The 6,471-nt window shown below is 40.6% G+C and overlaps 1 long non-coding RNA gene across 2 annotated transcripts in view; it reads right to left on the reverse strand.

Moving 5' to 3' along the window:
• Positions 1-328: 328 nt before the first annotated feature.
• The window catches only part of LOC128250479 (uncharacterized), a 102,572-nt gene continuing 96,429 nt past the window's right edge, over positions 329-6,471 (reverse strand). For both annotated transcript variants that reach the window (XR_008266502.1, XR_008266516.1), the window contains exon 4: positions 329-661. This is a non-coding gene — a long non-coding RNA (uncharacterized LOC128250479). The remainder of the gene's footprint in view (positions 662-6,471) is intronic.

The following is a 6,471-nucleotide window of genomic DNA, read 5'->3' on the forward strand; positions in this document are numbered from 1 at the left end:
ATTCTTTATGGCATTATTTTGGTCAAAGCAATCTATTTGTACAAAAATCTTACACGTGATGTGTTTAAAACTAATGTCCAAATCCTTGGATGACTGCAAAATAAATTGTTAAAAAGCTGCAACACAACAGGTCATGGCATTTCTTGATTGTTCTCTCACCTGGCAGGACATTAACCTTTGTTTTAAGACATATTTGTGATGACTTGTAAGAAGCAAACAACACATTCAGTGATAAAGGTTGAGAAAATAAGGAAAGAAAACAAATACGAAAAAGACAGAAAAATAAAAACCTAAAGCAAAAAAAAAAAACCATGTCATTTACCTGTAGTGAATGCAAATCTGATTTATAACAGTCTAAATATGTGACAGTGCCAAAAAGATTAGTAAAATATTGGATACACTATTCTGATATCCACTTGAAAAATGGTATATTTTGGCAGTTTACCCAGTAAGCATATGTTGTGGCTGCTGCTGCTGTTGTTTTTGTTGGTGTCGCGGTAGTCATTGTGGCTGCTGTTATTGCTGCAGTAGTTGTTGCTTTTGCTGTTGTTGTTGTTGTTGTTGTCAGATACTATGCTTGAAAAGTGAATGAAAAGATTAGAGCACAAAACATCTGTGCTTGGAATGGAATGTCGTTCTACAGATGTTTTTCATTTCCCACCTGGCCATAAAGAAAAAAAAAACAAGGACAAGAAATAAACAATAAACAGAACCAAAAAAAAAAAACAACATTCTCATAATGTGCAATGTTAGGAACTTCCATTAGGTTTATTTTGACTAAATCATAAAAATCTCTCATTAGGCTTGTCCTCATTGAAATTAATTGGCAAAGTTGGTTGGTAAATTGATAGAGTTGCAAAAGCATCAGATAAAACTCCTTTGCTTGCTGTATTTATTCCAGCAGTTTTGAGTTCTGAGTTCTAATCTCACCAATGTCAACTTTACCTTATATCCTTCCTGGCCTGAATACAAAAGTTCCATTGCCAAAGTGGTTGGCATTAGGAAGGGGCATCCAGTCATTAAAAACCTTGCCAAAACCGATTCTGGAGTTTGATGCCATCTTGTAGCTCACTGGAATCTGTCAAATTGTCTGAGCCATGTTGACATGGAAAGCAGAAGTTAAATGTTTATGATGCCGATGATGAAGATTATATATATATATATATATATGTATATATATATATATATATATTCTTTTTTTTTCTTTTATTTGTTTCAGTCATTTGACTGTGGCCATGCTGGAGCATCGCCTTTAGCCGAACAAATTGATCCCAGGACTTATTTTTTGTAAGCCTAGTACTTATTCTATCGGTCTCTTTTTGCTGAACCGCTAGGTTACGGGGACATGAACACACCAACATTGGTTGTCAAGCGATGTTGGAGGACAAACACAGACACACAAACATACACACACACACACACACACACACGCTCATACACACACACACACACACACGCTCATACACACACACACACACACAATGTATATAATGAGAAGGTTATTTGTTGGTATTTGTATCTCATATTCATGCTATATGGTTATGTCGTACATAAGTCTGATCTGCCTGTTTATTGGTTTTGTCATAAACTTGTGTACATATGACATCGATGAAGATTATTTCATTGAATAACCACTTGAATAATTTCTGTGAATAATATCGGAATCGAACCAGACAGAATTGAGATTTTGCTGACGTGAGAGTATTTTGTCATCACTTGCCACGTGATGACGTGTCAGTGACAAATTACTTGCCAACCAACTAAAAGAGAGGGCGATCACTCATTTGTTAAGCAGAGACAAAGACTGACGCTTCAGCTCAAAGAAAACAACGACAGCAGCAGCAACAGCAACAACAACAACAGCAGCAGCAGCAGTAACAATAACAGCAACAACAACAATAACACCAGGCGACTGATGGAGATAAACCACTACCAGCACACCCCACACCGTACATATATATATATATATATATATATATATATAACATTCACCATGATAGATCGTTTGCCACTAAACCTTTTTCTATTTTCTCTCCCTGGTTATTTCTGTGTTCCTTTCTGTCAAAGAGCATAGGCTCGAAATGTAAAAGACTTTCTCACTTCCCAAGTGTTAAACTAATCCATCTGTTTGTTGTTTTGCCAGTGGAGCGCTAACAGCTCCATCCAAGCATGATCATTGCCAAAACAGCTGTCTGGCTTCCATGCCGGCGGCATGTAAATAACACCATTTGAGCGTGACCGTTACCAGTGTTGCCTTACCGGCACATGTGCCGGTGGCACGTGAACAAAACATTCGGGCGAGGTCATTGCCAGTGCTGCTGGACTGACTCGTGTGCAGGTGGCACATAAAAAACACATCTGAGCGTGGCCATTGCCAGTACCACCAGACTGGCCCTCGTGCCGGTGGCACGTAAAAGCACCCACTACACTCTCGGAGTGGTTGGCGTTAGGAAGGGCATCCAGCTGTAGAAACTCTGCCAGATCAGATTGGAGCCTGGTACAGCCATCTGGTTCGCCAGTCCTCAGTCAAATCACCCAACTCATGCTAGCATGAAAAGCAGATGTTAAACAATGATGATGATGATGATGATGGCACCCGTTTTCGTCTTTTGTTTTTTTGTAAATTCTCACTATATAATATATATATATATATATATATATATATATACCAGGACTGCCACATCATGTTGGCAAATAATATTTACTCCAGAGTACTGTTACTGAATGTTTCTCATTAAGAGATTTAGAAATAATAATTTCTCTATTTATGAGATCAGTGACTGTGTGTTAGTTTGAAAAGTGTATATTTCGAACAAGAATTTAGTGGCACCATCTCTATCCAAGCAATTATTCTGTGCTGATGAAGAGAAATAACCCACAAACCATTGGTACACAGATATTGATCTGAGCTGAGTGGGGGCACTAAACTCCCTTGTTTGAAAATATAAGGGCGCAGAGAGTGCATCCAATAGCCAGCTAGAGACAATGTTTCCTGGAGCTAAATAACAGTAACATTCATCCTAACCAGGACTGCCACATTATTTTGGCAAATTATATTTACTCTAGAGTACTCTTACTGAATGTTTCTTGTTCAGAGATTTACAAATAATAATTTCTCTCTCTCTCTCTCTCTCTATATATATATATATATGTATATATATATATATATATGCTAATAACGTCTTTTTTTAAATGCATACATTGCCAAAACGCACACATATGAGCCTATCAAGGGTTGATCAACATGCTAGAATGTAACTCCTTTCTGGTAAATTCTCCCCTGATGAAATATCCAACCAACCTGTTTCAACATGAAAATTTTAAATTGATTTAATTTAATTTAAGTTCTGTAATTGAACTAATTGGAGATGGAAACGGTTGTAGGGATAAGAATTTCATATTATATTGATTTGAATATCTTTGAATAAACTGATGTCTATATGTCCATTTCTTTCTTTTTCTCATTCATATATATTAGGGCCACCTTCAGTCATGGTTGACCATGGGTATCACATCTGTCCATTTATTGTCTAGGTTGGGCTGCTTGGCTTGAGCAGCGCCCATTGTGGCTATGTAGACCAATGCAAGAACAACAGTCTCGGTCGCATAGATCGCATCTGTGGATTCTGGTCTGTCGGCCGTCGATCCCTTATGTCAGGCTCGCTTTTCTGCAGCTGACAGCTTCTCTTCACCGATCCGAAGTTGTTTGAGAAGTGTGCTTTTTCACCTGGTCCGGTCCACTGTCAAGTCCTCCCAGGAGTTGATGTTGATGTTGAGTGCCTTCATGTCTCACCTGCACACGCCCTTATACTTCAGCTGAGGGCAGCCCTTGTTTCTCTGTCCTGCTGTGAGTTCTCCATAGAGAATGTCCTTTGGGATTCGTCCGTCCTCCATACGGCGAACGTAGCCAAGCCAGCATAGTCGACATTGTCTCAGCAAGGTGTACATGGAAGGGAGGCCAGCATGAGTTAGGACGTCAGTGTTGGTCACCTTGTCCTGGCAGGAGATGCCAAGTATGCATCGTAGGCTTCTGAGATGGAAGCTGTTCAACTTTTTTTCCTGACGGGCGTATATGGTCCATGTCTCACTGCCATACAACAGGGTTCTGAGGACACAGGCATTGTACACAGCCATTTTTAGGAGAGTGTTGTAGTTTGCTTGAAGCATTGTGAATTGTTTGTAAAGAATAAAAAGTTTTGAATGGTACAACAATGCACTATAATACAAAAAATGGACTATATACCTGTTGTAATTTCGATATCCATAGTCTGATGATATTTCAGAATAAAATTCCTTCTTCAGATATTCTTAGATAGAGTCGCTGCTATAATTGGTTTTCCATCAACTTTGGGTTTATCCATACTCTTGATGTGAGGCGCATGAGTGTAGTGGCTGCCTTCCCAATTCTCTTGTCAATCTCGGCATCGAGAGAGAGGTTGTTGGTGATGGTGGACCCAACGTAGGTGAATTGATGAACAACTTCAAGTTTGTAGTCATCGATGGTGACAGCTTGTTGGGCTGGTGTGCCTTGCACCAGGACGGTTGTCTTCTTCAGGCTGATGGTCAGCCCAAAGTCCTTGCAGGCCTGGGAGAAGTGGTCCATTAGCAGCTGCAGCTCCCATTGGGTGTGGGTCGTAACTATATATATATATATATATATATATACATATGTGTGTGTGTGTGTGTGTATCTCCATCAGCTACGACAATGAGGGTCCCAGCTGATAGAGTCAACGGAACAGCTTGCTCGTGAAATTAACGTGCAAGTGGCTGAGCACTCCACAGACACATGTACCCTTAACGCAGTTCTCGGAGATATTCAGTGTGACAAGGCTGGCCCTTTGAAATACAGATACTACTCATTTTTTTTGCCAGCTGAGTGGACTGGAGCAATGTGAAATAAAGTGACTTGCTCAACGTCACATGTCGCCAGGAATTGAACTCATGACCTTACAATTGTGAGCCGAATGCCCTAACCACTAAGCCGAGCACCTTCACACACACACATATACATACATGCACACCCACACACATTATATACAAAGGAGCAGGCATGGCTGTGTGGTAAGAAATTTGCTTCCCAACCACATAGTCCTGGGTTCAGTTTTATTGCATGGCCCCTTAGGCAAGTGTCTTCTACTCTAGCCTTGGACTGACCAAAGCCTTGCGAGTGGATTTGGTAAATGGAAACTGAAAGAAGCCTGTCATACATATGTGTGAGTGTGTACTTGCTCCCCACCACTGCTTGACAGCCAGTGTTGATATGTTTACATCCCTGTAACTTAGCAGTTTGACAAAAGAGATCAATAGAATAAGAGTGTCAGGCTTAAAAAAAGAAACATGTACAGGCGTTGATTCATTCAATTAAAAAATTCTTCAAGGTGGTGCCCCAGCATGGCCACAGTCTAATGACTGAAACATGTAAAAGACAAAAAGATAAAAGCTATCCATTACACCATGGTAGATGGAATTACCGTTTTCTTGCTAAACAGAGAATTTCTTGGATGGATGAGATGCGTGCAATTGCTTTTGCACTGAAGTGTTTCTTATCAGAGAAACACGATGACAGCCGAGGCAGAGGAATGAAAGGGAGCAAAGCAGGCTGTCAAGTAGCAGGATTACACACACACACACACACACACACACACACACTAGTAAATGTATGTACACATCCACACACACACACATACATCGGTATATGTACACACACACACACACACACACTAGTAAATGTACGCACACACACACACACACACACTGGTATATGTATGCACACATCCACACACACACTCACACACTAGTAAATGTACGTGCACGCACTAGTAAATGTATGCACACACACACACACTCACACTGGTATATGTATTTCTACAACACATACACACACACTAGTACATGTACACATGTGTGCGTGCACACATACAAACTCATACACCAACACTGGTATATGTATGCACACATACACATGTACACACATACACACACACACTAGTATACGTACACATGTACACATGCATGTATGCACACCGCCCCCCACACACACTGGTATATGTACACACACATTCACACACACACACTGGTATATGTATGCACACATATGTTGGGGGGGGGAACACAGACACACATACATATACATACACATACACATATATATACATATGTATATATACGACGGGCTTCTTTCAGTTTCCGTCTACCAAATCCACTCATGAGGCTTTGGTCGGCCCAAGGCTATAGTAGAAGACACTTGCCCAAGGTGCCACGCAGTGGGACTGAACCCGGAACCATGTGGTTCGTAAGCAAGCTACTTACCACACAGCCACTCCTACATCTATTCATTCATTTCAGATCCTTAGCATTAGCAAGTGGCCCCAGCCATGAAATCCATGCCAAAGTGGATCCTGTCACACCGCCCAGCCTGGATCACAGATGTTAGATGAGGACGATGGTTGTTCTTTTATTCTTTTATTTC

This window comes from Octopus bimaculoides, chromosome 1 (assembly GCF_001194135.2).
Source record: "Octopus bimaculoides isolate UCB-OBI-ISO-001 chromosome 1, ASM119413v2, whole genome shotgun sequence".
Taxonomy (NCBI): domain Eukaryota; kingdom Metazoa; phylum Mollusca; class Cephalopoda; order Octopoda; family Octopodidae; genus Octopus; species Octopus bimaculoides.